General features: G+C 42.8%; 1 protein-coding gene and 1 long non-coding RNA gene across 3 annotated transcripts in view; one reads left to right on the forward strand and one right to left on the reverse strand.

The window, feature by feature from the left end:
• LOC125699694 (uncharacterized) overlaps positions 1-15234 on the forward strand; it is a 78071-nt gene extending 62837 nt beyond the window's left edge. For both annotated transcript variants that reach the window (XR_007379655.1, XR_007379656.1), the window contains 2 exons: positions 13232-13377; positions 14252-15234. This is a non-coding gene — a long non-coding RNA (uncharacterized LOC125699694). The remainder of the gene's footprint in view (positions 1-13231; positions 13378-14251) is intronic.
• The window catches only part of LOC125699693 (transmembrane protein 182-like), a 214441-nt gene that overhangs the window by 51720 nt on the left and 139660 nt on the right, over positions 1-23061 (reverse strand). The window lies entirely within an intron of this gene.

The following is a 23061-nucleotide window of genomic DNA, read 5'->3' on the forward strand; positions in this document are numbered from 1 at the left end:
CATGCTTACATTATTGTTTCTAGTTCCATTTTATATAGCCAGATAGATGTTCATTGCTGTGGTAGTTATTCTGTCCAAAGCCATCAATACCATGGGCTCAGGGTTAGCTCAGAGAGGCCATTATGTATTATTAGTGCTCGGTGAGTACTATCAATGTGCTTTAAATTTGGCTATACCAGTCCTACAGTGGAAGACATGGCTCTTGCTCCCATGGGGGCTGCAGTGCAAAATGACTTAATAGTACATTTTGGGAAGGATCTAAATGCATGTTATAAATGACTAATTTATTGCTTGAACTTAGCATTTTTCCTGCTTAGAGGTATAATGATTTCTATGAATATTTCACTGTAAAATAGGTATTCTTTTTCTCTGCAGTATGAATCTTCCAAATGAAGTGTTTGCTACTGTTCCTTGCTAGGATGCTCGTGGCATATTCCTGGCACACACCTAAAATTCAGTTTCCAAGGCTGTGGACAGCAAAGGGCATGTTAACAGAGACTGCTGTGGCTGGTGAACATCCTCGCAATGATAGGAACACTTCTCAATGTTGAAAGCCATCAAAAGAGCTAAGATATGCATGCATGCATGCTCCATGTGTGATCAAAATACCAGGCAACATTTACGTTGGATTTCTGCAGTTCAACACTGTAAATCTTCATAAACTATAAATCTTATAGAACCACAGAGTCATTAAATTGGAAAAATCATCTAGTCCAGCTGACCACCTACCACCCACTAAATTGCGTCCTTCGATGCTCCACCTCCCTGTTTCTTGAATACTTCCAGGGATGTTGACCCCATCACCTCCCTGGGCAGCCTGCGCCAATGTATCACCACTGTACCCAACCTGAACCTGGTGTGCCTTGAGGCCATCAGGCTCTCATCTTATCACTGTTACCTGGCAGAAGAGGCTGACCTCACCTTGCCCCAATCTCCTCGCAGAGAGCAATTTTTATGGGTGCGAAACCTTTTGTGGTCCGCACTGATTCACAACGTGACTGAGTGTGAGGTCATGAGGAATTACAGTGGAAATCTTTGGGAGTTCCCTGAGGCTGACTTGCAGCCTGGTGACCAACGCACTGCATTTGTTTGTTTATGTGACTACTTGGCCATTCTTACTGCTTCTCTTATATGAACTAATTTACTTAATAAAGCACCCCTTGCAATAATCAATGACTCATTACACTGAAAACCCGCAGGAAAGATTAATTGAATGAGAAGTATATAAGAGGAATGCTCAACTTTTGTATTTCTAGTGACCTAGATATTTAAAGCTTTCTTTATGCTGAGTTCTTGTAAGCTACAGGAGAGGTTTTTACCTTGAGCCACAGGGAGTTCAGCTGGCTTAGAGTGTGGTGATATTTCCTAGACACACTGAATCCAGTTCATTTATCATCAATATCCACAGGAAATAATAATCTGTTTATACATCACATTTCTCTGAGCTCTGCAAGGTTCTTGTTATGAATTCTTTCCAGCTGCTTTTCTCATTCCCAGAGAAGAATTGCATGTGAAGGGTTACTGCTTATCCATCAGTTACTCTAACAATTATTGACTGATAACCACTGGTAATTCCGACTCTGTGACAGTCTTTGATAAGGATTTTGTGTAGTTATTATGCTCTAAAATGTTGCCTCACCCATAAAGGTCTTGAACTTCAGGCTGAGCAGCTGACACAGCCACCTTTTCTGGATCCTTGAATAGAAAGAGGTTAATAATATGGACCAGGGAGCTTCTACGGTTATAGAAACACAGTGTAAAACTAGGAGGCCATTCAGAACTGCTGCTTTCTGGCACATAGCAGTGATTTCACTCGGTTCCCTTTCTTTGAGATCAATATATAACTGCAGCCAGCCAGACTTGCACCACCACAAAACAGATTTGCTGCTCTCCTTCCAGCTGAGTGAGTGATCCCATGAGAGTAGGGGAATATTTCCCACCCTGGGAAAGCGCAGAGTGGGGATGCTGTCCTGAAAGGAGCTGTGAGCAGTCCCAAAACATGCTGACAGTGGAACTGGTACTGCTGCAAAGAGAAGGGAATAACCCTCCACCTCCCTGAAGTACACATCAGCTATAATTACTTTGCTTTTAAAGTAATCTGGGAAAAAATGAGGGAATAAGAAAGAGAGGAATGAATTCTCTGCTCAGTTTTAAAGCAGCAAGAATTTAAGTAATTTCAGTGCAACATGTTAATTAATATTCCCAAAGAGCTGTAAAGATAATGTGGAGGATAAATTCTTCAAACTGTAGGTAACCAACAGAAATGTGAATGGATATATGATACTGCCTCTGCTTTTGCTTGTCAGCTGATAAATTGCATTAAAAGTGGTGCAGACGCATGAAGGATTTCTGCAATACTTTGTTCTCAACTGTAAGCAGTTGTAATTGCTGTAGGGAGGTTATGCTGTGCTGTAGGGCACGGAAAGCAGTACTGTGAGGGTGTGCTGGAAAAAAAGATTTCAGTCCCAGATGGATGAAACCTGAGATAGAAATGCATGTCTCAACCCCGTACTGTGGATTTTCAGGGAGAAAACAAACTGAATGGTATTAGTACTGCATTGAATCTATTTGTTCTGTGGATCAAAAGCTGGATATTTTCCTTGCTCCTGTGTAATTTTATTGAAGAGAAATTGTAGAAAGCTTTTGCCTTAGCATTTTGTACCAGTCTTTTCAGTGCTTCAAGGGATTGATATAGGTTACATGGTTGGCTTCCAGGCTAGTCTCTCCCTCACTAGCCCTTGCAATTCAATGGGACTGATGGATCATAGCTCTTTAGAAATCAGATCCTAAATTGGTTGAATTGTGTTTATTTTGCTGTCAACCTACAACATACAGCTTGAAAATAATCACAAAAAAAAAATGAAAACAAAAAAACAAAAACAAAAAAACAAAAAAAACCAACCCAGATCAAAACAAAATGAACAAACCCCATACATGAAATTGTGTCTTTATTTGAAGGCACTTTAATATCAAAAGAGACTTCCTTCAAGCTAAGGAAACATTTGTTACTGAACTAAAAATGTTTGTTGTGTTTGTTGTATTAGACGTTAGTGCACAGCAGCACATTGCTGGTAATTTTGGAGCTCATAGGGTTTTCGGCAGTGGAAGACCCCCAGTGAGCAGTGTGTCAGTGTGCAGGCACAGAATCTACACTGTGTTCTGGGAATCCCAACCTGCTGCCAAGGATGTTAGAGAGAAACAACAGTGATGAGCTGATATTTTGGGTCATAATTGTTAGTTTCAAGGAGTGTCCATGTTAAATGTAACGTTGGACAAACCCTTGGGTCACTGGAGATTCCTGCTTTTGTTTGGCATAAGGGAAATAACCTGATGTAGTGGGATCTCAGCCTCTAACTGCTGCACAGTCCTCATGTATGCTCTGCAGTACACTGTTGTATGTTGTAGTTAGGGGAAATGATCAGAGATTTCAAGAGAGATGGAGAAAGGTCGAGGCAAATTGAGAATGGCCAAAACTGGTGGAGAAACTGGTTTAATGATATGAAACAAAGATCATCAAATAGCAAAGAAGAACTGATGCTTAAGGTGATGTATTTTCATATCCAGACACAGCCAGACCTGGTGCTTTTCAAAGTAATTATAAAGTTGAATATGGGAGTAGCCTTGGAGGGAACAGCAAAGCCACTGAAGAAAGACAGCAGAGGAATGTGACAATGAACTCTGGGAAGAAAACAGTGCCATGAAGAGGGGGAACACTTGGGCACCTGTTGTGACAGCTGTGACTGAGCACATGATGACCAGATCAGAGTGAATAATGAGAGAATCTGCTCATTTAAGAGCGTATACACAAACTCAGCAGGGACGTAAAACTGTTTTGCTTTGTTTTACTGATAATGTGTTATTGGAGTCATGTCTCTGGCTGTGTCCTAGAGTAGGTTCAAAACGATTACTTATATAACACAGGATATGTTTAAGTCTGGGAGGAGTGATAGGGAAGAAATGCATGTATCTCAATTTCTGCTCTAGAAGCAAAATGAAATTATGTTTTTCTGTATGAATTTATCAATTTCCATTTAACTAACGCAGGGATATCCATCTCCAGGTCTGTGTTACCCTTGGAAAATCTGATCTGTGAAGTAATTGCTGAGTCAGATTAAATGATTTACATCTCTTACCAGATCCTGGTTCACCCCCTAACCTGACTATGTTGCTCTAAATACAATCTGCATAAAAATAATGTCAGTCCCAGCTGCAAAAGTTCAAGTCCATCTCTGGGTGGCTTCAACCTGGGTGAAAATTTTGGCTGATCCACGGCCGTGGGGCTCTTTCTCCTTGTAATGCTGTGCTTTAGAAGGAGGTAGGCAAGTTGTGGATTAGTTTGGGGATTAAAGAGCACAATTTTTAAGTGAAAAATGTATGCTTCTGGCAAAATAACACCATAAGTGAGCAGCAAATGAGATTTCTTTCATATATAGAGCAGAGTAATATGCAAGATACCATAAGGGAAAGCAAAAGGGAAAACAGAGCCATTCTTTGGTCACCAAGAAACAACACAATCTAATACAACTGCCCACATTGACAAATAATGGCATTTTGTGCAAGAATAATCACTGCTGCTTTGATTTAAAGTGAAAACCTTATTGAAGAACTTTGACTACAAGCACAAGGTGTGTGGAATGTAAATACCTGGGTGCAGCCAACCAGCACAAAATGTATTTGGAGAGAGCCTCCTAGAAGGCACTGTGCTTACAGATCATCATGTACAAGGAATAAATTACTGTAGGGTTTGCCAATTTGGCAGAGGTATGCATTCTTTATCTATTAATCAATGTAGAGAAGCATGAAGCACCTATAAACCATTCATCTCACTTTAGCTTCTTGTTTAAATTTAACTAGTGTTGGTCTGATTTCACTAGAAAAAGTGGAGGTACATTTGAACATAGAAGTGTAAAACAGACTACCTGGGATAGCACCGATGGTTTTATGGCCACAACCCACATTGTTTGGACATTTTTCTCCAAAGTAAACAGCCATAAAAACTCCTTACAGGGAGACCCTTCACTTACAAGCAGAAAACAAGCACTCACCAGGTGCCAGCACACTGCTGGTGTGAATGGCGTCTGCAACATCGTGAACCAATTCAGTTCCGTCTTGTGCCTGCAGGCTTTTTCTCCTCTCTCAGCAGTCTTTTTTCCCATTCCTTTATTTTTGTGTATAGAATCATAGAATCGTAGAATCACCAAGGTTGGAAAAGACCTAAAAGCTCATCCAGTCCAACCGTTCACCTATTCCCAGTAGCTCCCACTAAACCATGTCCCTCAACACAACATCCAGCCTTTCCTTGAACACCCCCAGGCTCGGTGACTCCACCACCTCCCTGGGCAGTCCATTCCAGTGCCTGACCACCCTTTCTGAAAAGTAATACTTCCTGATGTCCAGCCTGAATCTCCCCTATATATAAGGATGATGTTAATTAGAGAAACTTAATTTCTTCAGGTTTTGCACTTAACCTGACTTTTTCTACTACTATCTATGCTGAAATTTTAACTAGGACAAGAGTTAGACCAATGCTATTTTCTCAACTCTCTCAGAGATTTGTTTACTTTTTCTTCCCATAATTTCCATGAGGATTATGGATAAGGCAGTAATCCATGTATCTAGTTATGGTATGCCTTATAGTGTGCTAGTATAGTATGTGATACAGGGAATTGCAACAGCAGTAGAAAGCCCCAGTGGGCCATTTGCAATTCATTTCATGTCAGTGTGACTTTAAATCACTTAAAACATTTGCTTCTTATTTTTTAATAAGAGAATTCTTTGAAATGCTTTTTTTTTTTTTTTTAAACGAAAATTCATTGCTAAGCCTTAGAGTCATACATGCAAGACTTGAAAACTGCAGCTTCACTAAAAAGCATGCACTAAATATGATATACATTGATGCACGCTTATTAGGGATAAATACTGTTCTCTGGGTAGTGCCTAGAAATTTTAATTAATTTCAGATATGCCCTATTTTTGTCCACGCATGCAGATTTCAAATCTGTGCCTTTGCCGATTTTGACACGGTGCGATGATGTCTCCTAGCTTTCAGATGTCTGACTCTTTGAGTTGTGAAATGATATAACAAATGAAAACAACAGTTCCAGCCTCGTCAATCTAGTTTTCAGTGGACAGATGCCCTGGCACTAGAAAAGCATCATCCCTTGCAATACCTCTTGGCAGCCTCCAAAAAAAGCCTGAGATTTCCTAGACACCAAAGTAAAGTTGGCTCCTCATCCTGAGAAGTCTTTTTTCTGCCATGCTGAAGCTTCTGCAAGTTAGATGTGCATAACCTCTATGTGTGCTGTACCTGATTTGTGCACCACTATGTGATTTCTGGTCTCTAAGATAATCAGTCTGGTCTGCTTCTGGAGCACGGTGCCTCGACAGTGATAGATTAATGGGTGAAGGTCCAGATTGGTGCGCTGAGGTTTCTGATATAAGCTGGGTCGACTGTTATAGTTTGCAGATGCATCATTAATTGATTAAATGGTATAATTAATTATGGATTTAAATATTTTATTGGATGCTTATCCAGCGGGCATTGCTTAAACCAGCTAAGGAAATGTGTGGTTCTGGTCTTCCCTAGGTCCCACCAACACATGTCCATGGCACCATGCAAATGGAGGCCAATCCTGAATACCCCAGCACAGCTGGCACAGCTTTGCAGAGCAGTGCCTGCCACAAAGTACATATCATACTGAAAGTCTTGCAACGTTGGTTTTAAAACATCCAAAACTCATGGAATTCATTGCACAGAATAGTGTCTGTGACTGAAAAAGAAGACAGTGAATTGTTTTGGTACAGATGAGGTTTTCTTTTGGCTAATGATTTGTTTTTAATGTCGCACATGGTATTGTGAGAACTTGCATCATTCGGGCTTTTTTAATGAATTCGTATTGCTTGCATATTAGTAGGAATATTTCCACTGCAGCAAACACCATAAACAGTTTCCACACTGGGGTATGTTATACTGCCACCAGAATTGGTTCTTCTGATGGTTCATTTCTTTTATGCTGAGAATTCAGGACCAATTCAGCTTGGTTTTATGCATCATTAGAGATTTACAATTACTTTGCTATAGTTTCTTTCTGGAAGCCTATCTCTCATGGTTAATGCTATGGGAGCCCTGTTGTGTAGAGGCTGGTATTAGCCACCTTATAGCAATAAAGCGTTTCAGAAGGATTTAGAATTATGAGTGCCTAAATTCTTCGTGCAGTGACTGTAATGCTGTTATCCCTTGCTGAGCTTGGGTTGAAACACTTTTTTCTCCTTCTCAAATTAGAAAAAAAAAAAGCTGTTTCTTCAAGAGGTTTTGAATCATTTACATGTAATTTTTTTGTTGAACTACTGCAGTTGGGAAAGAGAAATTGTGAGAAATTCCATTTGGATTTCATGATGCTTAAAATACATTTATATTGCATTAGTACATAATGAAAAGAAGGCCTCCTCATTTTTTATCTCACTTTTAAAAAGCGTAATCATTATTTGGGACTTTTCTTTGCATTTTAGATTTTATGTGTGTAACCAACACAGTAAATTTCTCAAGGTTTGTGTTTGGAGAATGGGCATGATCTGTAATCCACATTCATGTTTTAGACAGGTGCAGTCTCGCACTGAAACAAACATGATACATGGTGAATAATACGGGCCCGATCTAAAGCCCATTAAAATCAATGAAAAGATTTCAAATTAACTTTTATAGCCTTTAGATCAGGCTCTAAATGGGCAAATTACAGTTATGGAGTTTCCCATTTACATACCTGTGCGATGCACTTAATATATTTTATGGAATTGAAATTACTTGGTACTCTTTTTCATGCTTTTTCAGGATAAGAATTTGCCAAGGGCATCAACAGCAGTTTTCCCAGGCTTCAGAACGAGGATTATAGAGTCAAACCACAAATGACTCAAATCTGAAAAAATGGACGTGGTTATCAGAGGGACTCTGACAACGGCGAGGTCGGGAGTGCGTTTTGTATCAGACATCCTCACCGCGTCTCGTGAACGCACTCGGGGCATCAGCATGTACTGCTGGTCCTGGGGAATCATGTAGGACTTCTAGGGGAATATGTGCCAGGTCTGACCCTCGCGTCACTTTAAATAGATGAAATCTTGTGTGAGGTTAGAAAAAGGACTAATGGCACTGTCGAAAATGAGGGAGGGATTCAAGCATTGCAGGGAATTCTCAAATCCTCTGTTAGAAGCCAGTAATCTTTCTTCTTGTACAGCACTTCTTGAATCCCACTGAGAAGGCACCGGGCTCATCTCCGCATCTGTGCTATCTGCTGCCTCCGTCAGCGCCAGAAAGGAATGCCCCTACCTGCTCCTCGTAATTAAAAACCCCTTTGGAGCAGCTCTAGAAATAAGCCACCGCGGTATCTGATTGAACCTCTTAAAGAACTGTCACTGATCACCTTCTCTGCTCTTGATGGAATATATTTATGCATTATAAATACACTTCCTGTGAGTATGCCCCATAAATCACATTTAGCACTTGTATATGATGTATAAGCATCTTCTATAGAATACACAGAAATACAGATGCCAAACTCCCACAGAGTTCATCACTGGAAAATGTTTGAAGGATCTGATCCTTAATATTTAATGAGGAAGATGCTATTTCCTTCCTTGGCTTTTATCTCTGGTTCGGCATAGTCATTAAATTTCTTGTTTCCTTGCAAGGTTATATAATTTATGACCTAATTTTAGACTTTCGTGTAACTGCTCTCAAATACACAGTATCTGAATTTCTTTCTACGGAGTTTCAGGATCAGACAACAGCTAGAACACGACTGCTATGAGAACTGTCATTAAGGAGTTGCAGGCATTAGAGGAACACAGCACAACAACACTCAGATAGCATTACAGGATTGTGTTGTATTTTTATTTTTCCCCCGTAAAATATGATTTAGCATCATTTCCACATCTCACCATGTGCAGTGCCTGGCAGGAATCCCCAGGTAATACAGTAATCGCCCAACAACTGCTATTACTTAAAATATTATCTTATAGCAGCTTCTGGCTTTCAGGCCTCTCTGGGACAAATTCACAGGGCCCCAGGTGGGGAGAGCTGGGGATGGTGGGAAGGAGAAAGAGGATGGGGAGGGCTTCAACCCTGTGTTCTCGCCCACCGAACAGCCAAATGTTGTCAGCCACTGATTTTTGGTAGCAGAGGGAAAGTCCCCATCTGCCCAAAGGGTCCGGGCAGCATTGCTTCCACCCAGTTGCTCCCAGCCTGTGGCTGAGACTTTGGCTTTACTTTGGGTTTTGGGGAGCAAGAACACCTCAGCGGGCCATGCTCTGCAACTCAAGGTGTTTCCAGACGACTTCTAAATGAATTACACTAAAGCTGCAGCCATGGGGTTTTCTGTCAGCTGTATATCCATGCTAATTCAGCAGTGCCATAAACAGCGCTGTGAGTTTCAGGTGTTTTGTCAATTTAAACTGTACTGCTCAGACCAGTCTTTCATCAAAGTTAATACAGTGGCTATTGCATTAATGCACTTTGAGGGCACTTTATTTGGGTGTTTAAGTGGGAAGAGCTCACTGTTGAGGACAGGGTTGGATGCCTGCCTTGAGCCCAGGACAGCAACTGGATGGAACTGGGGCGTGCAGCACTGCATCCCCAACATCACAGCTTCATGCAGGGTGAGGTGGTGAAAGGAAAATCATCTCTATGGAAAGGTGACTTTATTTCTTGGAATAAGAAAGGTTGGACAGTGCATCTGTCTGGCCTTAATGGAAAAGGTTCCAGGAAAGCGGCAGCGACCAAAGCGTTTTCAGTATCACATAATTCAAGAATAAAATCATAGTTCCAATTACCATTTCAGCCATTTCTGGCCTTGGGAAACCTATGCTAATATTTATTATTATATGATTGACCTATGACTTCTTCATCATTTACATTAGTGACTATTATATTCATAGTAACATCCTTTAAATCATATAAGCAGATGTCAACAGTGCATGATGAAGTCACACCCTGCAGATTTTTTTATTTACTTAGTCCATTTTTTTCCTGATAGAATAACACTGTGAGATGCATAATCTCACCTCCACAAGGCCTCTAGGGGCATATATAATCATGGAATACATTTTCTATAATCTCACAAAATGAGTCAATTCTATCTGAGGTACAAACAGTTGTACAAAGTCAGTATTTCACTTCCATCATTGCCTGACATCATCTTCTACACAGCTCAAGAAAACATTTACTTGGCTCTTTCATATGAGTTGCCACAAAACCTTTGCAACAAAATACTGAGGAAAGTGAGGAAGTAAAATAGGTGATTTGATTTAAGAACTTCCTTAAGCTCTGTTCTAGGCGCAGGAATTAGATCTGAACATTTGTCAGAAGCTTCACAACAGCCTGGCTGGCTGTATGCACCTCCAATCTCCGTTCTTCTGTGACCCGCCCAAGCACAAATCGGATTCATAGAATCATTAAGGTTGGAAAAGACCTCTAAGCTCATTGAGTGCAGCTGTCAGCCCATCCCCACCATGCCCATAACCATGTTCCTCAGTGCCACATCTCCATTTTCACCTCCAGGAACTGTGACTCCTCCACCTCCCTGGGCAGCCCATTCCAGTGCCTCACCACTCCTTCAGAGAAGAAATTTTTCCTAATATCCAACCTGCACCTCTCCTGGTGCAACTTGAGGCCATTGCCTCTCATCCTACCTTACCTCTCATCCTGAGTTGTGCAGAACAACAACGTCTAGATGCTGGTCCTCTTTCATTATTAGTATTAGTATTAGTATTGCTATTGTTATGCACAAGTGAGCATCTCTGTGTTAGAAATAAGACACGCTGCTGGTTTCCAGGAAGTGTTCTGAGACAAGCTGTCTCTGATGCACCCTGCAGCACAGAGCAGCCGTGTTTGCCTCCGGTGAATGGCAGAAGCTGCTCCCAGGAGTGCCCTGGCTTTGATCCAGGTGTTGGAATAAAGACTGTGCATCTCAGCTGCATCTCGTGGGGGCATGCTGAAGGCTGGCCCAGGCTCCCTGCCCCCCCCACTTTTTCTGCTAAATCCACATCTGCTTAGGTCTACTGGCACCAATCTCTTTGCACACATCTTCTTGTTCCACACAGGCTGTATTTCTCATGGGCTCTCACATCATTTTCTCTCCCCTCACCCTTCCCAGTACCATCAGGCCATGCTGGACTGCCATTCCATCATTTCTTTACTGAAGTTAAATTCTTCCATCCTCCTATTGTCCTAAATAATTCCCTGGCTCAGCAGGTTTAGGATGTTTCTAATAGAAATGTGTCCTCTGCAGTCCCAAGAACGCAGGTCAGTGTCGTTACCCAGCCTGTGTGGCATGGAACTCTGCTCCCTGGTCATGAAGTACTGAAAATCGTAGAATCGTTTGTGTTGGAAGGGACGCTTGAAGCTATCACTCCAACTGCCCTGCAGTTGGTCGGAGCCCAACCAGCCTTTGCCTTGAGTGTCCCCTCATTTCTACATGCAAGGAAGGTGAAAAGATCAGAATAGCACTGCGTCATGTTTCTGAAGACTGGCACTGTACAATAGTGGGTAGGAGTTTCTGTATTGAAGCACGTTATGCACATAGAACCAAACACCTGCAGTGAACCTCCTCCAGCAAAAATTGCACCAACTTCAATAACATTTATTCCCAGAAGGGCTGCTGGCTACTCTCAGGGCATGGAACATATTCCTGACTTAAGAAGTACTTATAATCTACTGATTATACTTCTTGATATACTGATCTACTGATCTACTGATCTACCTGATCTACTTCTTGATATTCTTGATATTCTTTTATTTTCCTTCTTTGGGCTTTAATATTGCTTAAATGTTATAAACATCTCCTTTAAGGGTAAATGTAGAGCTTTTGCAAGGATTGCAAAAAGGCATTCTTAGAGCTTTAATAATCTGGAGTGAGGAAAAAAAAAACACAACAGACTGTTTGGAACTGCCACTGCTGCTGGTGCTGCAGATGGGGACAGAGCTGGCACGTGGGGACAGCGGCCATAGGAGCTGTGGTGGGACATGGATAAGGAGGAGGAGGAGGAGGAAGAGAGGAAGAGGACACAGATTGCTGGAAAAGCAAGACCTAGTAATGCTAGGCCAGATTTCCTCTCACACCTTGTTAAGCCCAGCAGTGGAACTTGTGTTTTGAGTCTTCGGGTGAGAATTGGAGAGTAGTGGACCCAAAGGAGTGCATGGGTGGTTTGCTTCAGACTTAGCTGAAGAGGATTAAAGCTTTCTGGCATCTAATTTCACATTTCCTTTTTTTTTTTTTTTTTTTTTAAAGGGTATGATTTTTAAGAGGGCTCATTACAGCAGAGCCCCCATGGGGCTGCTTGTACCTTTAGCCACTTTCTGCCTGCACTGCCAGCTTCTCTGCACTGGATGCCACCAGGCAGCACAGGGTGCAGTGGCCATGGCAGCCAGGTTTGCTGCCAGGCGGTGCTGACACTGCTCCTTCCCACCCGGGGGATTTCTTCCCTGACAATTTTTGGCTCCTTCAGGTTGCTTTGTAGCTGCACAGAATATATAATGTTCCACACTAGCAGAGAGGCTGACAGGGAAGTTAAATACAGACTGCAAAGATAGATCATCTCCCAGTATCACTTTGTTTTTTTGCTGCTCTAAAATCATTTTGCTTGTTCCTGCAGCTCCTATAAAGCCAGAAGAGCTCTCTATATTTGCTTCCCGGATGCCTTTTTCTCCTCTGCCTATAACTATAAAAGCAGCTTTTCAAGCTCCAAATCAGAGATAAATTGGAATCACTGCTGTAGAAATAAAACACAAGACTAATCAAATTGTAGCACAGGAAGCAGCCTTCAGCCAGTGCATTTTTGAAAGCTATTTTTAGAATATATTTTTATTTTGTCACTCCATATGGGAAGTCAAACCCATATGGTTTGGGAGAATGGAAGGTTGGGCTTTTACAGAGCTCTCACAAACCATCCCTCCCTGGCCCCCTACTTAAACATGTGCTGAAATCCAATTGTCTGCAGTGGGATTCAGCACATCAGCTCCGTGCTGGCTGAGGCCTGAAGCCCTGCCTGAGGTTGTCGTGGTATTACTCCCTCCTGAGATGTCAAACTACTCTGTGTTCGTTAAATCAGTCTCCAGTTAACTTAGCTCTTCTTAATTATGACATTTCTAATTCATACATCTTCCTTTCTTTCCCCTCTCCATTTCTTCATCTCTTCTCCATGGTTTGGATGCCCTAATGAATGAACGCATTTGGTCCGGCAGCAGCCTACATGTGGAGCTGAGCATCACTCTCCTGCCCTGTGCACATAATGGTGCAGATGCCAACAACGATGAGACACAAAATTCTGCCCAGAGCACTCTCACGTATGCTGATGAGACAAGAACTGACCAGGAAAGGTCTCACCCAGGTGATAAAGTGTATTCCTTTGCTCCTGTCTACCAACAGCTGTGCTCCTGAGGCCCCCTTTTCTAGAAGCAAGTGAAGAGCTCTCACTAAGAACAGCAGTGTGATAACAGTTGTGGGGTGAGCTGGGTTTTTCATATGGAACCAAAGTCTCCCTCTAACAATGATAAAAGTCTTCTTGTGGGGAGCACAGCATCCAAACTCATTGCATGGGTAAGTGAAGATAGGTAATGCTGTTTGTTGATTTCAGCTTGATGTAACCAATTTCACTGGTCCAGTTAAGCTGCATGACAGCGTGAAATACTTAAATAGCCATTGTAATGTTTCTGAGAGGACAGATAGCTGCAGGTACTCTGCAAGATCACAGTGCAGTGTGATGCTTTCAGAGCTCACACAACGGGCAGAAGCTCAGCTATTTGGGTGGCATGGATGACAAGGGTTCAGCATGGCCAACCCCCCACAGAGCTGCTTTCTGACTGCAGGAGAAGTCATCTCCTGTGTCGCTTTTGATTCAGGAGCTGTATTTGGCCTCTGCATGGGAGCAGAGCTCAAGGAGAAGCACGGCACTGCCTGCAGCATTCGGCCTTCAGCAGAGCCCTGCACGAGGCAACTCCTGCACATCTGTGCTGATAGGGCTGTGACAGGAGGTCCCCAAGCCAGCAGCCATGCTTTCATGCCTGTGCTGAAAGGAGATGCACAGCAAGGCAGGCAGAAAGGCTGCACGGAGCAGTGCTGCTGTGCCTCCTGCCTGCAGTGTGTCAGCCAGCAGCGCCATTCTCCCATCTTTGCAGGAGCACATCCGTGCAATGGAAACCTGTGGGGTTTGTTGTATGCCTACTAATAGTTCACATTTTAATCCTTTTTTGTTTTCTTTTTAGGAAACAATTCTCTGACCTCTTTTGTGTGAAGTGCGATGGTGATAGCACTGTGCAGTGAGGAGTCCTGAATGATGGAAATGCAGAGATGTCTGCTGAGGTTTGCATACTGCTGCCGCCACGCAGAGGAGATCTCATTCTGAAAGTGTGGATCACAGCTGAACCCCCGTATGGATTATTTCAATGGAAAGTCGAGAAAACAGCTATTGATTTCTCTTTCATGAATATAAAGCAGAGATCTTGTGTAGAGAAGACAACGTTAAAAAAACTAAGCACCAGAAGGGGCTAAGGGAAAAGCCTGAGGTTAGAGCAGAAAGAAATATTCATATTCAACGTTTATAGCCGTTTTGAAATAATAAAAACTGTGGTTAAACTATTTACTTCAGTTAGCTACATAGTCAGGAAAACCACCGTCACTTAGATCCCACTTATAAAGATGTATTCTACACCATTCTGAAATCCCAGAAGACAATAAAAAATTGTGGGCTTTCTGATGTTTGAGTGTGTTGGGATTAGGTGCAAGTTGTGGGGTGTTCCTGGAAACACTATTTCAGAACATTTGAACACTACAACTTTTGGATCAATCCATGTAGTTGGGTGATTTGTGTGATACGGGTTCCTGGCTGTGCTGAGATGGACTTGTGATGCTGCTGCCTTTCCTGAGCTTCACCTCCTCCAGCTGAGCATCACAGCCCTGGTGAAGTCAACCAAGAATTTGCCATTGACTTAATGGAGCCAGTATTCCATCCCAGAACGGAGACAACTGAAGTTGAGTGCCATGGGCTGGTGACCTGGAGCAATCTCAGGTGATGAAGGAGTAAAAATTTCCTTGTCACATAACTGATGTCATCAGCCCAAGGTTCCCTGATTTCACTCTGGATTTTCTGCTGTGTTTCCGTTCATGTTGCAGCTCTGTGGATAACGTGTTAAGGCGTTGTTCTTAAAAAAAGAAAGATTTAACTTTTTTAAAGGGATGGGTGATTTGTAGAAGGCATTTGTGTAATTTTGTATTCTAAATGTGATTTATTTTTATAAATAAATTTGCATAAAATCTCCAGCCCTTGATGTCATAGTCCTATTTTATCTTTAATTCAGATGCTCAAGAAATGTAAATTATTTTTACAGCTAAATAAAAGCTATACAAAGCTGCCAGGAAAGAATAATGAGATACACACTGTGCCATGCAGCCATGATAAATCCAGCAGCACCATGGTTACAGTCAAAATGTGAGGCCATCAGCAACTAGGGGACATCAATGCATATAGATTCCTCAAACCAATCTTAACTGGGGAAGCTCATGACACCAGGTTAGCAAGAGAAAATATTTACCCAAAGGATAGACAGACACCTAATAGGAGAAACAGCTGGTTTATATAGCAAGGTTTTATTGCAGAATAAAAATATCATAGTTGGGCCATGCTCTGTGTACATGCTTTGCAGAAATAAAGATATCAGTGAATTACTGGTGGATGTGCCACCAGTGGTATGGGGATGGTCCCAGGGAGGTGAATTTGCAGCTCCTGGGTCAGAATGGTAACCCCAGCGCCCTGGTGCAAGGCTGACTCACACAGTAAGCAGGAGATGGGCTCCCCCAAGCAGCAATTAACTCAAAGATGAGGAGATAATTACAGAGAAGGAGGGTGTGGAGAGCCCCAGCTGACACCAGCTAAAGGAAAATGAATAAAAGGTGCCCTGAGGGCAGGGGCTGCTCCTTTAGTGAGAAGGGTCAGGGCTGGTTGTGTGGAGAAGAAGTCCTGCTTCCCATGACCAGCTGGAGCAGGTAGGCCTCCTTGCTCTGTTTTTGTCTTGTCTTGGGGTGTCATGTCATAGAAATGCTGCTTTTGTGGTGTGCTTTTTTGCTGCTGCTTTTCTGCTAGAACCACCTCAGTCCACTCAGCTCTTCAGCGCTAAAACACACCCAATTGAATCTGGTATACATGTGCTGCTGACTTGCTGTTCCCAATTTGCTGAATTACAGCGGTGTTGAGTTAATTAAGCTCAGCATTCGGGTCAAGCAGCTTCCTTGTGCCCGGAGCTGGGTGGCTGCTCCAGGGCTGGGCAGGAGGAGGTGCTCAGGAGCCCCAGGATCTGGCAGTGTCAAGGGGAGAATGTCCCGTGTGGGGCTGAAGGGCCTCTGGGCTGTTGGCATCCCTAGGAGCAGTGCCTTGTGATGTTTGCTGGGGACCACAGCGTGCAGCAAATAGGGGCAGCCAAAGCTTTCCACAAACTCAGTGCTCTGTTTTGCTGAATCTGAGCAGTGAATGCGTGTGCCTCTCTGGAGGCCCTGCTGACTCTAAGGTCTGCTCACGTGCCTTAGTAGAGCTAAGTGTGAAGGCTGGTTGTGATCAGCACAGGCATCTCTGGGTGTCAAGCTCTGTGTCTGTCTGTGAGGCTAATGACCACCACCAGGTGTAACAGACCTGCTTCTGTTCTTTGAAAATGCTGAGGCATTTTATTCAATGTATTTAAAAGTGAATGCCTCCACCTAAAGATATCATGCTTTTATTTTAGAGACAGTGGCACACAGATAAATGAGGAGTTGTAAACTTCATGCCTTTTGAAGCTTAGGGTTTTGTTTAAATTTGAGTCAGTTAAGGAACTGGATAATGCTGCTTAAAGACATTTAAAAACAAAATATCATGCTCAGCACACAGCTCTTACTATAAGGCTCTGCCCAGAGTGAATTTTTATGCTTCAGTTATAAACCCTTGAAAAATGGGGATCCTAATGCAAAAGCTGACACAGCTTTAACTAAAGCAGCTCAAGTAAGTGCTGCTATAATTATTTGCTCATTAATTACAAATTTTGCAAGACACGAGAGTAACACAAATTGGAAAATAGGAATAATTATCAGTAATAATGCCACAGAAGCTGGACACATTGAAAGTATCTTCCTCTTTAAATTTAATAATAGCAAGACAGCTAGGAAACTAATAAGAAATATATAATTGAAAATTAACCTTGCAAATCTGCTGTTAATAAACCATGGTACTCTTGCATTACAATAATTTTAAAGTCCTCAATTTGCATGTGAAGTGTTATCCCAGGTAGCACTTTGTGTGTTCACAACAATTAGTGCATCTCTACATTAAAACAAAAATGCAAAAGTAGAATTTGGTGTGGTTGGACAGTGCAGAATAATATGTAGTGTGGTTCTCAGTAGCTCAGTGCCAGAATGAGTGGAAAGATAACAGACAATGGTGATTTTTGTGCCTGCTGTTATGCCTGAATGCTGTTTTGTTATTGTTGAATTGTGTATTGTTGTGCTTTGTGCTTTTATCCTCAGCTTGCTTTGTGTTTGTGTAAATGCATCAGTGTAACTACTGGACTGCCTGCACTTAGGTGTTCTCTGAGGTGTGAGGTTTGGATATTTGCCATAGTTACAGAACCCTTTGACTTGGAAGGAACCCCTAAAAGCCAGCAGTCCAACCCCTCCTGCAGTAAGCAGGGACACCTACAGCTGCATCGGGTGCTCAGAGCCCCATGCAGCCTGACCTTGAGTGTCTCCAGGAATGGGCCACCACCTCCTCTGGGCAACCTGCACCAGTGCCTTACCACCTTGATTGTAAAAAAACCTTCTTCCTTATATTCAGTCGAAATCTCTACTCTTTCAGTTTGAAACCATTTCTCCTTGCCCTTTCACTATAGATCCTGCTGAAGTGTCTGCCCCCTTCTTTCTTAAGCCCCCCTTTAGATACTGACAGGCTGCTCTCAGGTCTCCCTGGAGCCTGCTCTTCTCCAGGCTGTGCAATCTGTGCACTGGTAGCAGGTAGCTTGTGATCTTTAAAACCCCAGTGTTGTGTACTTCCACCATCAGATGTGGGTGGTGGAATGGACTTGGTGGGGCCATGGGGTGTGGGCAGAGGTGGAGGTTTCTTACAGATTACTCAGTATGGGCATGTGCTGCTTTGCTGCAGGCTGGCACGATGTGCACTTGGTTATCCATTTGCAAAGGAAAATGGAACTTGTTTAAGTATTTCTTATAGACTCCTATTAACTGATAACAATTGCGAAGATCCGTGGTCATCATTTGATCAGTTTGGAAGGAATGAGGAAGATAAATCATCATTCAGAACTCAGGTTGACCTTGCTGAACACATCCCACTTAAAATAATCTCGAGGCATGTTTCTGTGTGCAAATAGAAAAGGCGTTGGGAGAACTTCTGCACTTCTAGCCAAGAGCCCAATAATTGGGGAGCTCTGATCTGTGTGGCTCAGCTGAAAAAGGATGGAGCAGAACAGAAGCTGCCCTGGCTGGAGCTCATGCTTGTATTGGTGACAATGGAGGTATATGCAGGGTTTAAAACTATGACCAAGCAGCTTAAAAAATAACCTGGAGACCTACAGTGTTTGGCATTAGTAAGGAGAAACATTGTACACAAACAATTGGGTTAAGAGTGTGCACTCTAAACAGCCTTGCCGCACAATTCCAAACTCCATCAAGGACTGCATGTAAAATGTTGGCTTTGTGCAAACTCTCAAATCCTAGGGAAAAGGCCATTAGGGGTCAGCAATTCAGCTGTTTGTCTGTTCACTTTATGTAAGAGGTTAGCAGCAGTGTGCTTTTTGTCCCAAGCCAGCAATAGCAGGAACAGCTTGATTCTGAAAGGGCCATGGCTCCCCAGTAGTGATAGAAGAAGGGGTCCTAAAATAAACCAATTGCAGATAGTCTTTGATTTGACCTTTTGTCCATTCATTTGGCCATAAGCGTATGCTTAGCACAGCGATTGACTCCTGTCAGTCCCTTCCCTAATGTCCCATATATCTCAAGTACCTCTTGTGCAGATGCTATTTTTTTCTTATCAGGATAGTTTGGGGAATTTATGAAGCATTGCTATGTGGGACAGTAGGATCTTCTGGTGCCCTGATCTCTTTCTCCAGAGTGTATTAGAATGTTGGATGGAATGGCGAACTGCCTGTGCCTGTGGGCTTGCTTGCTCACAGCAAATCTCAGTGACTTCAGTCCAGGGGATAGCATTGTCCCACTCGAAATGCCTTTTTTTTTTTTCTTTTGAGTCTCTCCTGCTTTGGGGGCAAGCCAAAGAAATGTCTCAGAGCTGTGGTGTAGACCTTATTTGCATGAACTCAGTGTGGCTATGGCTGCCACAAGGAGTTGGTGTGAGGAGACCACTCCATTCCCTGAGCTATGTTCTGCACGTGGGGCAGGTCCAGGATGGATGTTCCTCAGCAGTATCCTAACTGGGGGTCTTGTATGCACAGACATAGGTCTTGGAAACTGAGTGGGTGGAGAGGAGCATGGTGTGGGCTGCACGGTATCTCTGGCCTTGAGAGAAGGATGTAGAAAACATTTCACCTTCTGCAAAGCAGAAAACTGTGGGGAACCATGCCTTCCAACAATACTCATAGCAATTCCCAATCAGTATTCTGCTCATCAGTGCTTCAAGGAAAGCCGTAAAGGAGCAACTTAGCCAAGGGAAGCTATTCTTAGAAGGTTGAGATAATTTTTTTCCTAACTGTTCTGTTATTTTCGTTGCATAGTCCATGAGTTGTTTACATCAGTAGGAGCTGATGCAAAGTAGGACAGTGTTTAATGTGCGGAAAGGTGGGTGAACTCCACCTTACAGCTGTCCTTGCATTTCAGGTCTAGAGTTCTGTCATCTCCCTAACCTGCAGAATGGGTGGTACTTGGTTTCCAGTTCCTGTGTTGTCCCATGTGCTGAGCACACTCCTGCCACTGTCACTGCAGTGTTTTAACTATCCTTTACCTCACCCATTAAAGCACTAGGAAGGAACTGATGACTTGAAGTGCAAGCCAAGGTAAAAATAGATGTTAATACGTAGCATCAATCAGAAAAAATTGATGCGAGCTGGGCTGGGTTCACAACAGCAGCAAGGTGGTGTTGGTGACATCATTGAGCGTGAGCTCTGCCAACCTGAGTTAGTGTTGGAGTGACAGCACAGTGATTTAACGGTTATGATCTCATTTAATATTTCATACTTAAAATGTACCCTAACCTGCAATCCAGGGGTTATGTGCAGTACATATCATAGAGTTGTTTCAGAGCAGATTTTGACACAAACTTTGGATTTAAAGGACCTGTTTGAGTGGCAGAGGTACTGCATATGCTGTTATATTGTCAGGCAGATGCTGGAAATCCTTTCAGAAAGGAAAATTTACTGTGAAATGTTGTTTTCATATATATATGTGTGTATATACATGCATACGAATGCAAAAGGGGAAAGAACCTGGGATGTTGTCTTAAGCTTTTATATGAAATAATTGCAGGAGACGAAAATCATCTGGCTGGAACAAAGGTAGCTGCAGTTTTTAAATCCAGGAATGATGAACCTCATCCTCATGTTGATGAAAACAACAAAAATACTGCAGCCACGATTGGTCATAAGTTAAAACTTTTAAGAACTCTATTTTCCAGCCTCTCTACAGCAACAGTGCACAAGTGACCTCACGTTCAGTGAGGGAGGTATTGCAGCTGCTCTGCAAAAGCACAAGTAAAGCAGAGGGGAAAGAAAATCTTGTTTTGCTTGGTGCCTTGCCTCCCCAGGTGTATAGCTGGGAAGGTGGTTCCTCTCTGTGCTTCAGCGCCAGCCCCTGCATGTGGAAGCCTGTGGTTTGCTTGCTCTTCTCTCACTTTTTGTTATTTGTGTGACAGTTGAAATAACAAGGTTGTCCTACTGTAACACATGGTGGTGAGAGGCAGGGCTTAGGCTGAGTGTGGATGGGGGAGCAATACATCAGCCCTGAGCTGTGGGACAGTGCCACAACAGCAAATGGAGACTGGTCACCTTCCAGTCTAAATGGTGTAGGTAAAACCTTCCACTTCTTCAGAATGAAACTCAGTGGGTGCAGTAGGGATTAGGTGCTATACTGGACTGCAGCTATAGGTTAGGATAGAGGAATTGGGGAAAGACATTGTTTTCTTCAGAGGTGGAGGCTTAGCCAATTTTCTGACCCTGGTACAGCACCCTGGGATTAGATGGCTGTGGGGATGAAAGCAAACTAAGGAGGCAATAATGAAGCTGAAGAGCAGGACTGCCCTGCAATGCAACCTTGACAGGATGGAGGCAGGAGCTGATGACTGAAAATCATTGCAGACAGGTCCTGCACCTGGTTTGGGGTAGCTCCATGGGCCATACAGGCTGCAGATCATCAGGGTGCAGCTCTGCAGGAAAGAATATGTAGGTGTCCTAGAGGACTGGATGCAGCATTGCGTCCCTGTGAAGAAGGAATTGACAAAAGGTGGAAGAGGTCCTGTCTTTGAAGCTGGCTCTTTTATCAACAAGGGGACAAACCTAACCTCTGGAGACCCACTCCAAATGGACCTGTCTTATGAGTAGTTGACAGGGCTGCTTTGCAACTGCCTTCAAAAGACAGGAAAGAATAATCTAAGGGCAAGGTTTTTCTCTAGGTAGTTTTATTTGCACCTGTGGCTTAATTAACTCTAAGATATGCCACATTTCATTCCACATGACCTGAGTGGTCAGCGTTGCTGTTCTATATGGCAGGGGTAGTGGACAATGAGTATCCAAGAAAATGTAGACATGCTCTGAGCCTGCAAACTGCCCTGTTGTTTGGGGGAATGGCCCTTTTTCCTCTGAGATTCTCTTGTTCTGTGTTAGGAAGCCAGGCCTGGTTACCATTGATGTCTACCAGCAGCCTGTGTTTGAAAGCTCATTTCAATTATTCAGCATGGCTGAGATTTTGTACATAGGCATAGGGGGGTGGGTTTCATTGGATGCAGGTTTGGCACCTATGGTTAAGAATGTTTTACAAAGACACTTCCATGCCAGCGGAACTGCCTTGCCACTGCTATAAACACCAAAAGCAATCATTACTGGTCTCAGTGTTTAAAATGCATTAACACAGCGTATTCTTCAATGCTGGTTTTTCAGTTGAGTTAGGATGGGAAAAATGGAGTATGTAAATCCAGGATTTCTGGTTTATTTAGATGTTACTTTAGGATTTATTTTCAGCCCAGAATGTATTTCCAGCGCTCCATACAGCTAGCAGATTTCTTTAATCAGCAGTGGATTAAGCCACTAGAAAACATTCTTTGTTCCTATATTGATAGAAATGCAGTATTCTGCTTTCTTCCTGTTTGGCCTCCCCTGCCCTGGATGCAATGGGAGTAAACACAGTAGCACGATTTGTGTTACCAGCAAAGAAGAACAATTACATCAGTGTTTAAATTTGAAAGGTTTAAGGATTGTAATTGGAGTTTATTTGAGGGAAGAGGCTGCAATGTTTGTCCCACTTTATTTTTAGAGGCTCTCTATTGCGTTATCCATGCTTATCACACAAGGACAAACGTTTTTCCATACAACAAATATTTCTGAATCTGAAATAGCCTAGGAGCCGTGAGATCCCAGGAATATGCTTCTCCCTCTAGTGGCAGCAGAGAGGAAGCTACGGAGCTGATGGAGGGCTTCACTTACAAGGTGATAATAATAATCAAAAGGCAAATCTTTTACATGTGCTTTTTTTTCCCCGTTTGTTTTCAATGCCAGAGATTTCGATGGCAAGAATATTTAACTTTATTGGTTCTCCTTGGTCACTGAGATACTTCTGGAATACTTGTAAAGCCAACATTTCAAAACAAGAGTGCCTTGCTAATTTTTACAATGACTATTACACTCCCAGTAAACTGAGGCAACAAATGCTGGTGAGTTAGGTGTTCTGTGTTCTATGTGTCTAACAACCACAAATCTTAGGTACTTTCTGAAACATAAGGCAATAATTAATTTTCATGGTCATTTTTTGGGATACTGCCTTGCTCTGCCTAAGTTCAGCAGCCTGCTCTGTTGCAGCCCCCTGCTTCTGCACACTACCTGAA

Source organism: Lagopus muta, chromosome 13 (genome assembly GCF_023343835.1).
Source record: "Lagopus muta isolate bLagMut1 chromosome 13, bLagMut1 primary, whole genome shotgun sequence".
Lineage (NCBI taxonomy): Eukaryota > Metazoa > Chordata > Aves > Galliformes > Phasianidae > Lagopus > Lagopus muta.